At 42.9% G+C, this 21,239-nt stretch overlaps 1 long non-coding RNA gene across 1 annotated transcript; it reads left to right on the forward strand.

Moving 5' to 3' along the window:
- The first annotated feature begins 1,299 nt into the window (after positions 1-1,299).
- Positions 1,300-20,558, forward strand: LOC133214811 (uncharacterized). The gene is made up of 3 exons (XR_009726234.1): positions 1,300-1,985; positions 5,721-5,790; positions 20,053-20,558. It is a non-coding gene; the product is annotated as an uncharacterized LOC133214811 (long non-coding RNA).
- Positions 20,559-21,239: the final 681 nt, after the last annotated feature.

The raw sequence follows: 21,239 nt of genomic DNA on the forward strand, positions 1-21,239 counted from the left end.
GAGCACACTGCAACCTCAGTGGGCTGAGAGGCAGTTCAGACACTAACCTCCCACTCAGACATCATCCTGGTAAGCATCCTGTCCAGCTAAAGTCCTGCCTTTTCCCATCCTCACCACTCCGTAGCACACATTATTCTGGGTTTAACTTACACTGAATGCAAAGAATGTGGTTGTAAATGGAAAAAGCCAGGCAGACAACAAGACAAAATCTGGCAGGTTTTAGTAACACTTAGATAAGATGCTGACATATCAGAAGTATTGGGGGGGGGGGGGGGAGTGTAAGGGGAGGGGAATCTGAAGTTCCTCCTAAAATTAGCTAAAATATTTGCTTGAGCCTTCACTCCTTGGAAAACCAAATAACTTCCCTGGGCATGTTTAGTAGCTATACCTTACTCCAAACAGATGTAAATCTGCATATATGGCAAGAAACAAGATCATAAGAATGGCAAGAAACACAATGCTGAGTTTGGAAGCTGAACCAAAGTTAAGTTTATACAAGCAGCAAGTGAAACACCCATCCCCAGTGAGTCAGGTCCTGGCTGTTTCCTTCACTTCCTCCAAGGCTTGCTGTGAACACCCAGCAGTAACAGTCCTTCTGAAATTCAGTCATCTCCTTTCCTGCCCCTTATTTATAGCTTGCTCTCAGCAGTTAGCAGAGTCCCAATATGCAGCGCTGCATTTCCACAGGCTCTTCTACAGCACACTGGGAGAAGTGCAGGTTCTCTCAGACCTCAGCTCAGCTTTGGTGCCACAGGTCCCATCTCCTGTTGGATTTGTAAGTGCTAGCACCTGTTGAATGACAGCAGATGCTGGAATAAAGGAGGGGACAAAATGGCAGATTTGCACAGTTCACCCATGTTTTTTGGTTTTATCTTGAATACAGCCTTATTGAAAGTGGTTGTATGTTCCTCTAACTGTCCCTTTGGGTTCAGTCTGTTAGGGCAGAGGATACAGTGGAATATTAAGGTGTGTCAGTGTGTAAACCATTTCTCAGAGGTATGAGTTTGAGCCTGCCGGTTCAGGCTAAGGTGTATCCTTACCATAAGGTGCATGCATTGATTTCCCCCTTGACAGCAGCTAAGAGCAGTATTTTTAGCTTTTGCTTCTTTGTTTACTTACAGTAGTTCTTCATTTGTGGAAGTGAGCTTGTATCTGTCTTAGTCTGGGAATCTGCTTCAGTGACAGTTGTGGATGCAGCTGTGAACTCCTGTTGCTGTCTGGCATTTATCCCAGGGCATTCTAGAGGCCATGGACTTCACATAGGCAAGTACTGTTTTCTGGGAACTTTCATTTCAGGGATAGGTGGCTATGACAGAAAGGATTAGGAAAATGCAGAACTGGGAAAGTCCTTCAGGTAATATGGCTAGAGATGCTTTCCTATGTGAAACTAGTTATAAACCCACATTTACACAACATAATCTGAGTTAATAACAGTAGCTCCAAGACAAAAACCTGTATTGTCAAAGAGCACATACATGCTGAGAAGAGCAGTTACAGACTGAAATGGGCTTTCTCTCCTGGGAATTCCAATTACTCTGCAGTGACCCAGACACATTCTGTTTGCTCTTACAGAATAAAACCAGGAGAAAAATAATTCACTTAAATTATATGTCTTTATAATCCTTATTCAACCTCATCCTTTTTTTTTTTTTTTCCATACAAAAAGCAGCAGGGACTCTGTCCAAATGGATACCTATTTGCCATGGAGTGATAGTTTTACCTCGCGATGAACTATGTGCCAGTTACTATGAAGAATTACATTGGTAGGATGGATTAAAAACAAATGCCCCATTTAGTGTGTTGTACAAATTTCTCCCAAAATAATAGCAGTGTTCTTGCCTGATGCACAAATAGGGCCATTGTCCTAAATGGATTGCTTGCTAAACACCACTTCCTTACAGGTGCTGCCAGGAAAATATAAACAACAAATGGACGAGACTTCAGACTGACAGCCAGAGACAAAGGCTGCTGTCAGAGGCAGGAGGGTAAGGGCTTGTCTGGAGATTCCCTGCCTGTCAGCCACATAAGATGCAAAAGTGTTATTTTGTTTGCATACAGTCATTTAGCCTGATGCTGCCCAACAGGTCACTTGATTATAAGCTACTGCCTGTTTTAAAAGGCAAGAAACTAGTTCTTTCTTTGAAGATGAGTGCTTGGTGGAGGCTTTTGTGTTTTCCCAGTTACAACCACAGCTGTTTCACTGAAATCTGAACTGTTGTCAAGGGAAATGACTGCTCATGCCAGGGCTTCATAAAGGTGTGGGCTTCACAGTGCAGATGCTGGTTTCCTTGACCTTCCCTGATTTTGGTTGAATTGGAGCTAGGAATGGCAAATCTCCAATAGCAAAAGGAGGCAAAATAGCCTCACATGTTACAAATATTGTCAGCTGAGCAGGAGGCGGGACAAACTAATGTGAATGGCCCACATCATTAGGTACAAACCAAAGAAAGAAGAAAAAAATCCACACAACATAGCTTCTGCACAGGATTTCATATGATCAGCTATAGCAAAACACAACCTAAAACTTCATATTTATTGCCTTACATACTATTTGAAAAGACAGAAGGAAATAGCTTAAAGCTAAAGTCCCGTTCAATATTACATCCTTTTATTTTTCCCCAAGATTAATAAAATAATGGACTTCTTATAAAAGCAGGAAGCTTCTTTGAATAAATTAAATATATAGCTCATTTTTGTGAAATTAAATATAGCTCCTTTTTATTCTTTGGGGGAAAAAAGGACCTATAACTAAATGGAGTATATTCTCTGAAGCCACTGCCCAACCTTTAAAGATACATACTGCCGTCTAAGTTTTTACGTTTCTAGAAAGATTTTCCTCAGCCAAAATTGCAAAAGTTAACATTTGATATACTTAATGCAATAGGACATCACATTCCTTCCTGTTGTATATATATGGCTTTTCAAGCCCTATTCCAACCTGATTAATATGTGGACATCTATATGGGAGTGTCCCTGCAGCTAAATAACATGAGCTTGAGAAACACTTTTTTTCCAAAACATAGAGCTTAAAGTAGTGCAGGGAAAACATGGTTAATGACCAAGAACAGCCATGAGAGCATTCCTTGGTACTTTACACTGAATGTTAGTGTACGTCTTTTACTGAGTAAGACTATTGAAGTAATTTCTGGTCTGTTGTCCACACACATCAGGAGGTCCATGAGCTACCTGAAGAGGATCTACAAAAGGGAACTAAGAAACACAAAGGCAGTATCTGTGAACAAGGATCCTAAAAAAACCCCAACAGATGAAAAAAATGGTGCTATATATTATTAAGGTGCCTCCAAAAGGACTAAAACACATTATGGAGAAAAAACAATTTGTACTGGGGAATGAGCAGCCAGACAAGAAGAAAGATAGGAAAGCTTTTAATGGGCTTTGCCTCTACTCTGTCATCAAAAGTGTTAATTCCTGTTAATCCAGAACACATAACATTGGTCTTACTATCCAGAAATACCACAAAAAACTTCTGAAAAGTCTTAATGAAAGTCAGTTATGCAAACATTTCCAAACAGCTGTTCTTTTACACCAATTGACACAGGAAATTTCTAGCTCAGTTACAGTTTTAAGGAAATCTTTTGGCTTACACTTCCTCCTCACTGAGATGCTCTATGCAAAGGATATTCTGGTTATTGCTTGTTCCTGGCAGGTGCCTCTCACAGTCTGAAATCCTCTGTTGTATCTCCCAGGGAGGCTTTAGGAGGCAGCTCTTGGCTTCCTGCAGGGATCTCAATTTCTGTGTATGTGATTCTGCAAGAGGAAAAAACTATTTTTTCCCCAGTTCCTGTGTTGATCTCCAATATGCTTGGCCTTCAAAGATATGCAAGAACAGCTGAGAACATTGCAGGCTGCAGTGCAGGGGAGGAGCAGCTTCCTGAGGATACTGCAAAGTCTGGTCCAGACAGTGAGGCTGCAGCTGCCTGACTGTGATCCAGTTCTTAAAAGCCCCATCTTGGTTATTGCCTCCCCTGAATAGGAGACTAATTTGCTAACAGCTTTGCTCTTATGTGCTTTTTTTTCCACGGCTCTGGCTATATGGCTGTAATTCATAGCCTGGACACTTCAAAGGTGTAATTTCCTCTTTTTACTCCTGCAGTACTCTTGATCTATGTCTAAGAATCAGATTCTCCCTGCAGACTGGCAGGATGGATGGCCTGTGAACTTGGCCTCTTGGGATGGAAGAAACCAGTAGAGATCAGCATCAGCAAACAGGCAAAAGGGAATTTGTCAGTGTGATGTCCAACTGTCCTTCCTGCATGGTGGCAGCAGAGGGACAGAGAGGGCAACTGTGCAGAAGTTAGCTGCTTGAATTAGGCACAGCAAATTCGTTGTGCAGACCTGAATCAAAGTCCTAATGCTATGTCTTGGTGCAGTAAATTGTTTCCCAGCCCACTTCATACACGTGTCTCTCACATACACATGCAGTAAATGCTGGAATGGAGTCTCTTACCAGCCTTGCCCTTTACCTGGACTTCACACACTGATGTTTCTCCTCCTTCCTTAGAAGTAAGAAGAAGCCTGTACAGAGAAGATCTGTGACAGTGGCTATTTTTCCATTTTCTCTTACCCCAGTGCCCTTTGAGAAGCCTAGGAAAAGGCTACTGGGACTCTTAAGATACTTCCACTCTTTTTGCCAAGGCAAGAACTTAAGCAGAGCCTTTGTACTATTCTCATATATGGCTTTCATGGCAATAACATAAGTTGGGGGGTATGTGACATTCAAAGCCCTCTGTGGTCAGCCTTGCTGACCACAAATAAATCAATTTGCTATCAGAACAACTAGGAAATTTCATTCCTCCTTTCTGCTCTCTTCAGATTCAGGTAGGACAGCTATCCTGTGGTTGTTTCTTCAGGCTTTCTGTGCAACTGTGAGCTACAGAAATAAATCACTGTAAGGGACAGGTGGAATACAAAGTCACACCACTGCAAGCAATCTTATTGTAATACAGAGCTTATCAAACACTAAACTATAGTTAGGACCTGAACATGGAGAACAAAAATGAAAGCAGAAGCATGCTGCCTCCAAGGGGCTTGCCAAATAATCTTCTGGTTTAACCTGAAAGGGAGGATCTTGCTGCGTAGGAGCTAGATACAGAAAGCACTGCACATGCCGATGTGCAGCTTTTCACCCTTGCAGGCAGCTGCAACACCTTGGTGTGTGCAGTGCAGGTGGGAGGATGACACTCTAAAGCCTTCCCCTGTGCTTCAAACAGTAGCGCTGCCTCTGCCACAACCCCATTCCTGCCCATCCGTGCTCACTCGGAAACCACTGTGCTGGGAAGCTACTTCTTCGTAGCTGAGATCCTCTTACGATAATGTCCAAGTGTTGTTGCTTGTGGTATAGGTCAGTAGTAATGACTCAGACCAGCCCTTCACTTTCCTTCCTCTTGTTGGCTAGACACAAAATCCAGCCCACAGACAAATTAATCTGTCCCATGCACCAATAAAGATGATTCCCTGTTAATTAACAAATTGCACACAAAAGTCCCTGGCTTGTATTAACAGACTCTTGAATGCCTGTGAAATCAAGCACTTAAAAGTTCAGGAACTCTGAATTCTCCCTGCAACCTTGACATAGGGTTTGTGGGTTTTGTTTTGACTTATTTTGGTGGATATAATTACATATAATAGTGTAACTTCTAATGAGATAAACGAAGTAATTTTTCATCAGCCTTTTTTTTTTTTTTTTTTTTTTTTTGTAGGGGAGGTCAAACAAAGCTGAAATGTGCCTTGCTGCACATTCTGTGTCTTCACATGTGAGGAGTCCTTGAGGTGGAGATCTCCAAGCCTCTATATGTAATAACGTAGTGCCCCCTGTTGGGAAGCTGTTCCTGACTGTCTCCCGGCTGTGTTCAGGTGAAACGACATTAACACAAATACTAGACTGTTTCACGTGATCTTGTACACTGATGAAGTCTGTACAGCACCACACCAACAGGTTTAAAAACACACTTACCTTTTTCTCCCTCAGATATTTTTTGTTGGGCTCGGACAAGCAGTTGCACTGGGTGCCTATTAAAGCTTTCTGTGAGAGTGTTCAAGAAAGATGTACTGGTTTATTATAGTCTCAGCTTTTTCAAAGCAAAACCTCTGTGATTTTAGCCACAGGAGACAAGAGCCCCTCATTCAGCTCAAGGCACACAAGTCAAACTGGCTCACATCAGCAGGGAGGTGCATGGGGCTGCAGACTGGTTGCTTACTCTGGATCTGTGGTGGTTTCTGTAGCCCAAAGAAACAGTCCTCAGTCTTTGCCCAGACAGAGGGGTTATTGAGCACAGCAAGCAAATCCTACTGCCTGGGATACCCTCTCCTGTAGTGCAACAATTATTTCTCCCATTCCTGACAGCAACAGGAGAAACCTCTTTTCTCTGGGTTTTGCCTGATCCCTCTTCCTCCCCTACACTGCAGAAGCAGGGCCAAGGTTCGCCCTTTTACCTCCCACCCATCCTGCCACCCTCATCACGCAGTCCTAACCATACCCTCACCCTACTACAAAAATTGCAGTGAGGTTAATGCTATGGTTCTCCAAAACACCTGCATGGTGTTGGCCCTGGATAACATCCCTTGTCAGGGTCTACCTGGAGAGCACTGCCCTGGTCACATTCATTTTCTGTGTGACTGCACCCTTACTGTAACCCAACTCTCACCAAGTTTCTGATTCTTAATATCAGTGACCTTGCTAGGCCTTGAAAATGCATGTTCTTTTTGGCCTATGGCAACACAAGACCAAAACCCAGCTAGGCCACCCATGGTGGCTTTCCTGAAGGCCCTAAACTTAACATGAATCCTATAATGGCCTGCAAATTTAGTAACAGAGAATGAGGTTACTGAAATCACCTCCTCGATGGTGAGGTGGTATAAAACCCATTTTATGCCAGAAGAGGGTTTCCCCATGCCCCTAACTCACCTCAGTCAAGGAAAACTAAACCTTTCCCATATGATGTGTTGTAAATACAGATGTGAGCTTGCAGAGAAAAATACAACAGTCCACATTGGGGGGAGGAAGAGTTGTTTGTCTGGAGCTATGATGCTGTTGTTGGAAGGGCAGACTGAAGAAGGATTGTTTTCTATGAGCACATTTTTTATGAAGTAAGCTTTTGTCCTTAACACACAAAAGAGCCTTTTTTTGTGATTCACACTGTGTGGTATTTTTAGTTTTCTTTGCATTTAATTAAGAATGGCACAAGAATAATACTGAAAGTAAAACATAAAAGCAGAGTGACCCTATAAAAAGAGTGAGGTTTTTACCTTAGAAAAAACACTTGCTACATTACCTTAGAGGCTAAGATTGTAAACTGGCGGAGGTAGAGACCATGCACTTATCCTGTGTTTGCCATACATTTGTCACAGTCAGAGTCTCTTCTGTCTCTTCCGATATTTTCACATCTGCTGGTGAATTCCAAAGCATTTAAGAGAATAAAAAATCAAAGACCAAAGACAACGAATTGCTTAAAGTTTAGCTTGTCAGAGCTGTAAGTTGGTGGACATGAGATCTAGATATTCGACTTCCGTCAAAGGACAGAAGTTGAGGGAAATAAATCCTTGTAAGGTCTTACATAGCATTTAGGATCTGAAGTACTTAGAGGGTACAGCTAACAGTGACTAATGAAGTGCAAATAATGATTCATAATAACTCCAGAATATGTTGTACCATGCTTTTTCAGAACAGAGCAAGCATAAAGTTACCTTCTTTCCTGTTTTGGGCAGGTGCTTTCTTTGCTTACCCAGCACCCAGATAGCTTTCTTAACACCCCAAAGATGCCACTTGCTGTCCTGCTGACTTCACTCAATCTGCTCCTTTTTTTAATCTCTTTCTCTATCACCACTTCAGGGTTCCCCCTTCCCTGGGCCTCCTCCTCCCTCATTAGTGATTCTCACAGAACCGACATGACCTTCCAAGGCCTATCTTCTTAACAGCATACTCACACCCAGCCGCTGTTACTCCACTGCACTGGAGCACTGTCAGATTGTTCTCTGTAGTGTCTGGGGTTGTGCCATATATTCCCTCCAAGACTCTCAACAGTGGCTTAGATATCTTCACTTTTATCCCATCTGTGGTGCAGGAGTGAATGCCTGTCTTGCAAGACTCACAGCACTCCACTCAGGTGTTGATTTCTTGCTGCAGTGTGTTCACTGATGCTGAGTAAGGGATGAATCCTGGCTCCAGCTCTTCCCACACAGAGCACCCAAATCAGGCTTCCCTCCAGTGTGAACCAGCTGATGTTGTCAGGTCAGAATTCCTATCAAAACCCTTCCACTTCACAGCACCTAAGGGGTTTCTCTCCCATCTGGATCCTCTGTTGGTGAATGTAAAGGTCAAAGTGTGTTCATTTTCGTATGAATTTTTAGATGATATGTCTCCATACTTTCAGCTGGGGCAACACTATTAGCTGGAATAGAGGGGGTAAAAACTCATTAGATATGATTATTCCCCCAAACACTGCATGAAGAACAGCATTTATGAGGGTGAAAGCCGTGAACCAATACATGTAGCACTGTGCCTGAGCTCTCAAGATAGGTGGATATCAAAACACTGATGAGACAAGCGTCTCACCAGATCACCCAAATCTCTATAAGCCAGAGCCACCAAGCTCTACCAAGCCTATTTAGTCATTCCATTGTCATTGCAGCTTATTTCCCAGCAGAGGAAATGACTTGGCAGTGTTAAGGTACTTTACATTATCTGCACGGGATGGACTGAGGATTACCTCCTCATATTGTCCAGGGACTGCCAGAAAGCTGCCCAGTCAGCATGTAGCCCTAACCAGGTGTGCCATTAGCATTAGCTGGCTGGCTAGCCAAGCTTTTCAGTTACTTACTGGAAGTGGGATCATTTGGTGGTGAAAGGCCAGACTGAACTCAGTATCTGATTAGACAGTTAGCATTAGACACCCATGCAGCATCTCAAGAAACTCCCCTCTATAATTCTGTGTCCTTTAGGTAATGCAGCTAAGATGTCCAAATGGACTGGGAATGTCTGCGTGCCTCAGCATACTCTGTTATGTTGGGGTTATTTTGCACCATGATGGGTATCAAAAGAACCACGCAATATTTGGTTTATCCTAGTGCCTGAGGTATCCTATGGCCCCATAATCTCAGATGGTGGAGAAATGACTGTGAGCATTTCAGTAGGAATAACAGTGCCCCAAAGAACACAAAAGCGACCAGTGCTTCTTTGCAGGACACAACCCTGCAGGCTGCTACGTGTGAGCAGGAGATAACAGAGAAAAAGGGTCAGTAGCATGAAGGAGGTGTGATGAGATAACTCATATGACAGAAATAGTGTTAAAGACCTTGCTGGTATTTACCTGCCCCAGAACTGCAAGGCAATTTCTTTGAGAGGAAATATCAAAATTTGCAATCCAAATGTTATTTTCAACTTAAATGCTTGCATCTGTAGTAGTAAACTCAGGATTTGTAAGTCCAAATGCTGAACTTTTTATTTATCACCCATGTATTTAATGATCCACATGATGTGTATGGAGGGATGCCTACTTTCCAAAGTCTGAGAAATAGCACGGTAGTCCATTCTTTCTGAGAGAGCACGGTGATGTCTGATTAACCTCTTACAGGTTCTGGTGAAGTGGGTTTCACAACCTCCCCAGATAGTAATCTATTGCAGCTCTGCCTTACTCAGAGACAGCTTTTGCAACATCCAGCCATTTTCTTTTTTCCTTTCTTCTTTTCTTTCCTGAAAATTAAACCGATTACATCTTATCTTTGTCCTTCTAGCAATGCAATTGCTGCCTCTCTTCACAACAACCTCTCATGCACTGCAGCTGCACTATCACGTCCTGCCCTCCTTCCAGCCATTTCCTGTAGACTCAACAAACCCATTTCTCCCGCTTCTTCCCAGGGACTGTTTTCCAAACCTCTTATCTCTGCAGAGGTGCTCACTGCCTGGGCTAGCTGAGCTACTTGCTGTTGCCCTGTGTGGTTCCAGTGGTGGCTTCCTGCTTCACTCCACCCTGTAGCCTACCATCCAGGCACCCTGTTTCACAGAGTGGGGCTGGCCTGCTGGGATGGGATGGGGTGGGGTGGGATGCCTGCTGGGGCTGGGCGAGGGTGCTGCGTGGGTGCTGGGGCTCTGCTGTGCCAAGTGCTGGGAGCATGGTGCCAGGCCCCTGGGCCCTGCCAAGCGCAGGAACCAGCATGTGCTCTTCACTCCTCTTCCCTGCCAGGAAGTGGCCTCCTTGGCTTACGGGCTCATCCTGGATTCCCAGGTTCAGAAAAGTCACCATCTCTCTCCTCAGCTGCTCTCAGATCATAGGAGCACAGAATAGTTTGGGTTGGAAGGGACCTTAAAGATCATCTCGTTCCAACGCCCCTGCCACAGGCAGGGACAACTTCCACTAGACCAGGTTGCCCCGTCCAACTTGGCCTTGAACACTGCCAGGGAAGGGGCAGCCACAGCTTCTCTGGGCAGCCTGTGCCAGGGCCTCACCACCCTCTCAGTAAACAATTTCTTCCTAACGTCTAATCTAAATCTACCCTCTGTCAGTTTAAAGCCATTGTCCCTTGTGCTTTCTCTACAAGCCCTTGTAAAAAGAGTCTCTGCATCTTTCTTGTATGTCACCTTTACATATTGAAAGGCCACAATAAGGTCTTCCTGGAACCTTTTCTTCTCCAGGCTGAACCCCAACTCTCTCAAACTGCCTTCAAGAGAGGTTAATTACATTTCTGATTAATTTCTGGTAATTCTCTTAGGAGGCAGAGTTCCCCATGTTCTGTGGTATGTAAGCATTCGAGGGAACGGGCTAGAAAACCCAGTCCTCTCTATCTAAGAGCACCAGCTTCCAGATTCATTTGGAATTGGCATAGCCCTACATTTAGCTTTTGACAAACCTTGTATCAGCTACTTCAGTAGACAGCAGTGGAAATCCTGGTCATGTGCAGCGTTACAGAACCAAATCTTTACTGTCTAAAGACCTCAAGCAGCATATAGTTAGCTTTTTATTACCAATGTTCCCATTAATACTTTATTAGAGAAGTGGCACATTCTGCTGTTGGTTATTAGCACTCCCTCTTCCTAGCAGCTCTGTCCCTCCCAGTAATCCTTATGTCCTTCCCACATTCCCAACAGATTCAGTGTCCCTAAACCAAATATTTTGATCTGCTGCCTGGACAAGATATGACATAAACTGCCAAACAACATGGATAAGGGCCAGTCTCTCCCTGCTGATCCTCACATGGAGGTACCAGTGAGAGCTCTCTGCTGTACCCATCTGCTGATCTCTGGCTATAGGAACATGCTCATTTTTTATTCTTCTCTGTGCATGTTAACTTTGAAATGAGCCAGTTCATCCCTAAGTAACTGATGGGGGACTGACTGTGTTAAAAAAGCCTTACTTCCTCAAGAAACTACAGAAAAAAACTTCCATGAGCCTGTCAAAAGTGTATCATAAAATTGATCCCCAAGTCTGAAAATACGTATTTTAATAAAGATCAGATAGAGCGTTTGAACTGCCTTCTGATTTTGAGACTTCTGTCTCACTCTGAATGTATCTAAGTGGAAAGCAAATTTAGGATGAGCAGACTGACCCTGTATTCATGGGGAAGAGGGGGTAGGAAAACACTTTTTCATTCTTTTTTCTCATTTCATCCAAAACCTCTTGAGGGGAGGGGTGGGACAGAAGACCTCTCCCTGCTTGCTGCAGCAGCTCTTGTTAAATGCTTCTCTTGAGAAAGCTGGAAAAGGGCAGGTAAGCAACCAAAGGCATCAGGCAGAGCTATTGCTCTCCTTCCATCAAGGGCCTGTTTCCTTGAGGTAGTTCCTGCAGAAACTGGGGTGCATTTGAGGCAGGCAGTCTGGGTGAAGACTGGGGGTGGTGTTTGTTTGCTCACCTCTTAACAGCTGCAATATGGGTGTCTTCACCTAGAGGTATTCAAAAACCATGTCAACAAGGCCCTTAGTGACATGGACTTGGCAGTCCTGGGGTAATGGTTAGACTTGATGATCTTGTAGGGCTTTTCCAACCTAGATGATTCTATTACTCCATGATTCTACGGTTTGGGCTCCCTTCACAGTCATTGGAGAGAAATGGACACTGTTAGGCAGTGATTCATCTGACCTATTTTAGATGTTCACCTTACGAGTAGGTGAATCATGCCCTAGAAATGCTTCTTGAATATTTGAATAAGGAGCTTTTCTTGTTTTGTTCAGTGACTTATTCTCAGTTCGTTATATGCAAGATGACTTGCTTTTAAGTAATATTTTGTAATTCTCATCATTTTTAGTAGAGAGTTAATTTTTACTCAAGATGAGGATGTGCTGATAAGACATCTTTCTCTGAGAGCTGGGGTTTCAAAAAATCAGCAGTTTCACTCCTGTGGTTTTGTGGCTTGTCTCTGTAAAGGGTGCATGAAATAGAAATGATGAAGTATTAAGACCAAAGAAAATAGAAGCCCAGAGGGGAAAAAGATGAGCAAGTCAGAATATGAAAAAACACAGTCAGGAAACACAGATGATGTGGTTTCTGTAAAAGCTTGCTTGTTCAGTTAGAAGGGAAGGGAATTTGTGTATGCATAGCTGCAGTTTAATTAACTGTAGGAATCACTGTGTATATGCAAAAAAGCAGATTTATTTTTTTTATAGACTACCCAATATCATATATTTATCTTGGACACTATACAGTGTAGAGACATATTATGACAGATTTTATGTGTCTGTGTGTTTATATATTGTTGTAGACTCCAAATCTCTCTGCATAAGGTGGCAGAGGAGCTTGACAGAGAAGGGTCTGTGTATGGAAAGTGGAAAGTGATGGAATAAATAATTTTCTCATTAACTCCAATGATCCAGCTAGGTCTTCAGGTTTTAAAGTTGCATTTCCAGCCTTCCAGTGTAGCTAAGTAACACTTGAAGATGGGACCTCGCTTCAGAAACGGTCCCCAAATGTAAAGATGTCTGTCTGCAGAGGTTATCAGTGGCTCTTTTCAATTGTCTGAATTTTCCCTCTGGATCCCTTCTGCACCAGGGCACCATGTGCAACAGGACATCAGCAGCTGATTTATTTTGAAATCACTATGTAGGGATGCTGTGCTATTGTTCCTGCCCCTCTGAAGGGGTCAAGAGTTTGGTGTTGCTTTCTCTGCTTGCCTTTTCTTGCTTCTGGTTTATTCAGTCAGCATAGGATCAATCAAGTAGCAATGTGGGAAGCGATTTAACTCAGATGGAACATACAGCTGAGCTCTAATTCGTATTCCTATGTAAACATGGTTGTCTCGAAGCCACAGGCCAGGATTAGAGGTGCTACATCACAGACACTTTATTCTCCCTATTGTATTTGCTTTGCCTCCCATTGAGCTGTTGTCAAGAGCTACCAATGAGCTGCATTAATTGTTCTTTCTTATATGTGTTTGTATGAAAGCTGTGTTTTAGAGCATGTCACCTAAAATGTGGTTGTATAAAATGTGTTTATAAACTTGTTTATAAACTTTACTTATGAAAGGGTTATAGACTGAAGTATAAAAGACTGGTTGGCAGTCTTGGGTAGCTGACAGAACTTCATTTACCATAGATAAATGCATTGTTGTTACTCAAACTAAGCAGCATTCAAGCTATTCATGGAATGGCATTCATCTTTAATAAATATTTTACATAATACATGCAAGTTATTCATGGAATGGCATTCATTTTTAATAAATATTTTATGTAATGCTGGCTGCTTGGGACTCCAAGGAATTAAGATTTTATAACAGCGTGGTCTGTCATCTTCCTTGATTTTGATCTCAGTGCTATAAAAGTGGTTGTAATGGGTAGTTTTCAGTTCCAGACCCCCTGAACATTTCCAGTGTACTGGTCAACTGCTGCATAGTACATGCAAGCCTATTAATAGATCTTCGCTTTTCCTTGTGACCTTTCATAGAGTCCTTAGTACTTGTTTTAATGCGCACCCCCTAAAAGTCAAAGTGACTTCTATTTTGGGGGGTATAGGATGCTATTTTAAAACATAATACAATGGGAGTGTTTTCGTTGTTGCAGTTACAGATGGCAAATCACCCTGGACCCTTCATGAGTTCAAACACTCATCTTTGGGAAGAGCGAGTGCTGGGAGCCTGGTTAAGAAGCTGTGGGGCCATTTATCACCTGTGCTGACGCTTAGCTTTTGCTGGAGGTAGGTGTGGGGCATAGCAAGCTCTAGCCAGGAGGAACAGATGATGTTTTACGTATTGAGACATGGTATAAAATGTGCTTTTTAGAATTATTTACAGTGAAATTAATTGTAAGAATGAATAAGGTCATTGGTATTTAATCTGAGGTAGAGTCGCGAAACTTCAGATGACTGTGCAGGAGTTTTAGGTTGCTGTGATGACGTGTTTCATCCAGGGCTAAGCAGCTCTTCTAGGCAAAACGTGTCTTTGTGGGTACAACTTTTCTTGTATTTCTTCTTGCTTATGTAGAAAACTTGTATGTGTAATAATTTGAAAAATTGAAATACTTTTAAAATTTCGTAAATAAAATGCTTGCTTTATAAAATTTCTCAAAGAAAATATAAGCATTTGATTATAAATACAAATGTATAAATGTGTAATTAGAAAACAATGTAATGGTCCATTCTCAATTGTTTTATCTCTGTAAGAGGAAGGAGTATTCTGAACTGAGTTTTGCGGTGGCTGAGTTCACAGTAATATTATGTGCAGCATTTTGGTTTATACTGCAGGGCAGGGGCAGGAACACTTTCTTCTATTTTTAATCTGTTTTAATGCTATGGATAATTCACAATGCTTTCTTTTTGTATTTTTCTTAGTTGATTGTGCCTAATGCATTCACGTCATGAAATAGGTGTATTATGGTGGGATGAAACCTTTGCAGCATGAAATAGGGTCATAAGTATTTTAAATCTGACCTCTAGGTTTGATAAAAATCTTCTTAGATCAGGTGTTACCCGCAATGGTAATAATATATAACATACAAAGCTGAGCTTTCACTCCTTCTATCAACTTTATAATTACAAAGTTCTTAAGGGTTTCTTGCTTTCAGAGAAAAAAAATCTACCTGCTGTTTGTTTGCAAAGGAAAATGTGAGATTTAGGAGTGAAATGGATCAAAATAAAGAATGCGAAACAGACCCAAATGCACCATGCAACCTAAGATGGTTTACAGTTTGATTCTATGATCTTCAAGATCTTTCCAACCTAAATGATTCTATGATGGGTTGGGTATTGTTTGTTGTTTTCTCTTGGTTTGGGGGGGTGGTTGGGGGTTTTTTTTGGGGGGGGCGGGGGGTGGGTGTTTTTTTCCCCTTGGTTTTAAACTGTCAAGTTCTCCCCATTCCCCTTCTGGTTTTCCCATTGCTGACGAGACTGGATTGTTAATCTAAACCTACAGAATGTTAAATTTCTTCTGCTAGGTGCCAGGTGACGTCCCAGCTTTTGACCTGTGCAATACTGGAAAAGGCCACAGGAGGGATGTTGCAGCAAGGTCTTCGAAGTGCTTCCTCAGAAAGCTGTGTGGTACTGGTGGCTGACGCTGGGTCTGGAAGAGTCCTGGCAGAAGTCCGTATCAACTCCAGCTAACCCATTAGACTTTAATTTTATTATACGAGGGCTTAATTAGGTCTCTTGTAATAACTCCAGAGAGCTCACATAAAGCTAGAGAATGACCCCATGTAGTCATTAGAAGCCACAAAATACCTGTGTGAGTCAAAACACCTTACCCAAGGAAGGGAAAACTCTTCATCCATGAGTAATTTCTAAACGACTTTGCATGAATGTGGGAAAATAACTCATTTTTCCTTGGCAATTTCTAAGAAAAGTCATGGGTCATTGGAAAAGATGGTGAGCAGAATGCTAAGCACGCACTGAGCAGCAAGGAAATAGCTGCCACATATTTCTGGCACCAGCCATTTGGCGCTTAATGCTTTTTTGTTGCTGGAAGAACAGATAGAGCCTTAGGCTAGTGAGGTACGCATTAGGTGTGACTCCTACTCATGATTGTTTGAACTGACTTCATTGTAAAACTTTTCAACTTTTCCACTTTTATTTTCTATTGATAGGATAAATCAATCCAGCCCCCAAATAACTGCCATGCCAGTTTTCTGCTTTGTCTTTGCTCTGACTTCTCCCTACCTATCTGTGACTGAGCTCTTAGCATGACATTTCCCTTCTGGCTCTGCCAACAAAGCCTCCAGCAGCCAGGCAAACAGTGGCATTCCTGCTACTCCTGTGCTTGCTGCAAGACCTCTCTCCCAAGAGACAGGCTGCATTTCTAGAGAGATAGCATGCCAGTATTCCTCATAATTTTTTTCATTATCTTCTTGGGAAACCTTTTTCTTAACAGGAGATGAAATCACGGGGTTTTGCATATGCTTTTTTCTGCAGTCTCAAAAGCAAATGCTGTAGGAGGTCAGGTGTTTTGCTGAGCCACCATTGCTGTGGCATTTCTTCTTTGGCTGGCGACATACTATTTTGAGTGGAATCTAGGCAGAAGTCACTCCTGTTGCATGACATGGTGGTGAAACACTGGTTTCCCAGTTCTCAGGTTGCCCAAAGGGGTGATGGATGCCCCGTCTCTGGAAGCACTGAAGGTTAGGTTGTATGAGGCTCTGAGCAACCTGGTCTGGCTGCAAATGTCCCTGCTCATTGCAGGGGTGTTGGACTAGGTGACCTTTGAAGAGTCCTTCCAACCTTAGCTATTATATGATTCTATAAATCATTTCTGTACTTGTGCTTTTGGGTGGAACAAAGTCTTCATCTAACAGTATCTCCCCATCATTCTTTTCCCACATCAGCAATTGCTCATGCACGCTATACTCCAGCAAGTTATTTTAATCGATTAAGATGCCTTTTTTTTTTTTTGTTTCTGAATAAATCTCTAGATTGTTAATTATACTTTTCATCTTTAAATTATGCTTCAGAATTACTGTCTTTTGGTAGTGGCCAGTAAATACCATATGTCTCAGCATGTTATTTGACCACTATATAATGTGCCAGCAGGAGCTGGCTAACTGGAATTTAAGCTTTGTGTGTGTGTGCTACATAGTATAAAATTAGCATCTTGGTCCACTGAGTCCAACTCTGGACCCATGCTTAGGTTCTGGCAGCTCTTTATTTTTCCCTCAGCATTTTGCAGTGGAACAACTTCCCTCCATTTTTCTTTCAGTCTCTGCCTCCAAGACCACAGAGGCTTTTGTCACCTTCATGAGCTTTCTATGAAAGCCATGAATCAAAACACATGGTCCATCACATATGCTCCCTCTGACATGTTTACACTGAGTCAGTCCTCCAACCAAGGTGAGTGTGCCGCAATAAAACTCCAGACAGAGGACCTAGGTGCTGGAGGATGTACCAGCTTTCTGGTTTTAACCTGCTACTCCAAATGCAAAGAGAAGATGCTTTTCCCAAACCAGGCAAGATAATGCCAGGGCAACAGTCCCCATAAACACAGGAGGACAACAGCCCTGACTCCCCATTTCTTCCCTTAAGCTGTCTGTCAGAGCATGCCACTGGGGAAAGACAAAATGAAGTAGGAGAGAACATCCCAGCAGCAAAAAGCTCAGAGAAGAAAGCAACAAAAACCAGGATCTTAGGTTACATCAAACCACTTGCACCAAGAAAAATAAACTTTCAGGTTAGGGCAACAGCACATGAGAGAAAGCCAAGCTGTCATTTGGCTTGAAGGGCTTTTCTTTGTTTGCCCAACCTGCAAGTGTTTAAAATGTGTGCTAGATGGAGAAAGGGAGCAGGAAGAGAGCTTGAAGCAGGCAGGGTTACCTTGAGCCCCAGGATATGAACCTGAAAACACCAAAGTTTTGCAGAGCAGAGAAGGTGCCACTTACATTTTGTGCTGCAATACTTAGCATTTCAAAGCAAGCCACATGTTGCTTTAAAATATCAGCAGATCATCTCTAGAGCATTTTCTAAACACATTTTGCACACGTCCTGATAACTGCTCATGGCTGGTGTCCAAACAAACTACTCAGATGGCAAACTTTGATCTCTGCAGGACTTGACATTTCAGCACACAGGCTGGCAAAACAACAGGCAGGTAAGCAAGGTATGAGGACTCCTCTGCCTTACATACCAGCCGACTTGTTTAGACTCTTGCATTCAGCTTGCCTGGATTCACTGAGAAAGGTGCAGCTAAACCAGGCACAATGCCATCTCATTTCCGTAGCACAGACTTGTGAAGTTCTCTAGGCCTTATTTGTTGCATAAGGAGTAAGGCAGGTGGCTGCAAAGAAGCTGAAATGATTGCTGCTGGGCATTTAAAGCAGTCATTCATGATTGCAGTTTCCCATTTGGTACCAGTGGTGATTAAAACTCAACTAATCTAAGCCTCTCCTCCCTTTCCCTCAAACATTTTTTGCCTGTCATACTGACACAGCTGTTTGTGTGTCTGTACAGTGGATTGGATCACGAACTGAACTGGCTAAAAATAACCAAGGATAGAGTGGAGAATTATTACTCTTTAGCCACTGAAGCTTTCCAGTCCACCTCATGATGCACACACAGCTGCACTGTCACAGTAAGCACAGCAAGGGAGTACTAGTACTGTTTAGAAGGGCATGTAGTGACGGCAGAAGGGGGAATGGCTTTAAACTGAAAGAGGCGAGATTTAGATAAGACATTCAGAAGAAAATATTCACTATGAGGGTGGTGAGACACTGGCACAGGTTGCCCACAGAAGCTATGTCTGCCCTATCCCTGGCAGTGTTCAAGACCAGGCTGGATGAGGCTTGGAGTGACCTTATCTGTGAAAGGTATCCCTGCCCATGACAGGGGCTTGGAACTGGATGATCTTTAAGGTCCTTTCTAATTCAACCATTCTATGAGTAAATGACCAAGAGGACACACAGAAGAGGTGAGGAGGGGACGGTCATGCTGACTTGGAAAGAAAAGCAGGGGGAACCATAGCTTCGGTGGGATAAGCTGAGTAGTACAAACCTGGCAGCTTCACTCCCCAGATACTTAGCAAGAGATGAGCACTGATTCCAGCTGCATAATGTACATTTGAAAAGATTAATTTCCTGGTCCTCCTCTGGAAGTACTCCTTGGGTGCAAAAAAAGGTGGATTTCTGTTTAATGCTTTTGTCCTGCTTTCTCTTAACTCCTTACTGCTCCCCTGGAGCTGTTGTTTCATGAAGTGGACTGCATGGTGGCAATACCAATTTGAGGAACTGCTGAGTTCTTTACATGTTTGTTACCACCCGCCCCGGACTGCAGTTTTCCCTCCCTTGTGCCAACCCTGCTGTTTGTGGAGCTGTGCTGAGTGCTGGATCAGGGAAGCAATCCGAGTTAAAAATAGCCCAGGGTGGCTGGGGATGGCAAGTGCTTCAGCCATCCAACGTAATCTGCTGTCACAAGTCAGCGAGAGCTGCTTGCAACTGCAGGAAGAAATGAAAGCCCAGCCTTGGAGACACCTATTTGCTACAAGAAATATGAACTTTTTCAGCCAGCTGAAGGACCCTTATGAACGGCGAGGCACGAATGAATCCTTTGCTCGTGCTTGTAAGGGACAAGAGAGCAAACCTCACCGTGCATAGATGCCAGCAGAAAACCTCTTCACATAAGCCTTACTTCAGCAGTTCTTATATGATGAGCTAATGGCAGTGTATGCTATTCGGCTAATGTATATTGTTTATTCTGTGGGTTAAGAAGGAAGTTACCATGTTTTTTTAAGTGCTGTAAGGGTACTGCAGCTATGGGGCTGTGCTAGTACCAAGGAAGAGAATAGAAGAGTATTCTTCACAGACATGAATTTAACAGCTTCATGGTACAAAGTGAAGTACCAATCTGTACATGTGTTCCAGAACACCTCTTCTCAACTCTAGCAAAACAATACCACTGCTGTGATGCACCAGCACTAACCTACAGGAACACAGCAGCAGTGACATGATTTTCACCTACTCATAGGCTTGGAGGGGAGCATCTGTAATTATTTATTTTCTCGTATTACAAGCCAATACCTGTTTTTTTTCTGGTTACTCTTTTTTGGTTCATGCCTCCTGGGTTGAGTGTGTCTGAATACCAGTCATTTCCTTCTCCTGTCCCTCCTACTTCTGACTTGGCACTTCACTGCTTCCCTCTCCAGGAATGCCCCCACTGGGAGCTGGCTGGCTTGAGCACTATGGCGAAGGAGGTGAAGCATCCAGAGCCTCCGAGCCTGAGGAATTTCAGGATCTTCTCAAGTTACTTTTCTTGAGAAAGGAATTCATCCTTCCTTCACATGCATTAGTGGTGCTGTACACACTGAGGTGGAAGATGCAGTTGAAACCCACAATTACATTAACGTTAGCAGCTGCATCGCATATTAGCCATGTGAAAGCAAGTGCCTGAGCCTTATAGGGCAGGATGTGGCTGCCCTAAGGCAAACTGAATGCTTCCACACCAACTTCTGAGCTTGGAATAGGCCTGAGACATAACATCACTGTCAATCATGCCAGGTTCCTCCTTAGATTTCAGGGGCCCAGAACAGGTACCACTGTATTTTGCCACCTTCTTTCACCTTTCTAAGAATATGAGGACTCAAGTGGTTTAAATTCTTTTCTCTGTACACGCAATGAAAAAATGTTGTGTTCCACTCCTTTGCCCCCTGCATTCCCATTGCTGCTTCCTCTTGTCATAACTATTAAAATATTTTTTATTTTATTGTATTATTTTTCTAAATAAAAGAGCTTGGGGCTCCTGCTTGACCCCGGGTTCACATAAAGGTTTGATCATATGTCAAATGAATTGGGAAGATAATTACAATCTCTCTAATGCATACTATATGCAAACTCTGATTTTTGTGCTTTGCTTCGTATTTCTGTGGGCCTGAAGGCACAGAGAGAAATCAAAGGTCAGCTGTTAAAGAAATCAGGCAGGAAAAGGAAGCAGTTGACCAGCAGAGGCATCTTCTTAAGCAGAACAGTGAGGTGCAGAGTTGTGGGAAGCAATTTCTCAGTCCCTATCCTAAGAAAGATCTGCTAAGGCTGGGAAAAGGCAAATCAAATTACACAGGCCTGTCAAAAGCTCTGCCTTCTGTAAAGGCAGATGCATGTTGTATGTGCTTTGGGCTGGTGTGGGGTAAGCAAGGAGAGACTGTTGTTTTGTGAGGGGAAATACTGACAGAATAGGGACAGAGAGAAGCCTCCTCTGTGGTTCTGTGTCTAAAGATGACATCTAAACCATAGCTAAGTAGGTTTCAGCAGTATTGTGAAGGTCAGCTTAAGGTAGAGACATAGCAGGCAGTGGCCAAAAGCAACCTATGACCAGCAATCGGCAGCACAATTGCAAGAG

This window comes from Neopsephotus bourkii, unplaced genomic scaffold (assembly GCF_033783945.1).
Source record: "Neopsephotus bourkii isolate Nb327-2 ecotype Australia unplaced genomic scaffold, CSIRO-AGI_Nbou_v1 NB_107, whole genome shotgun sequence".
Taxonomy (NCBI): Eukaryota; Metazoa; Chordata; class Aves; order Psittaciformes; family Psittacidae; genus Neopsephotus; species Neopsephotus bourkii.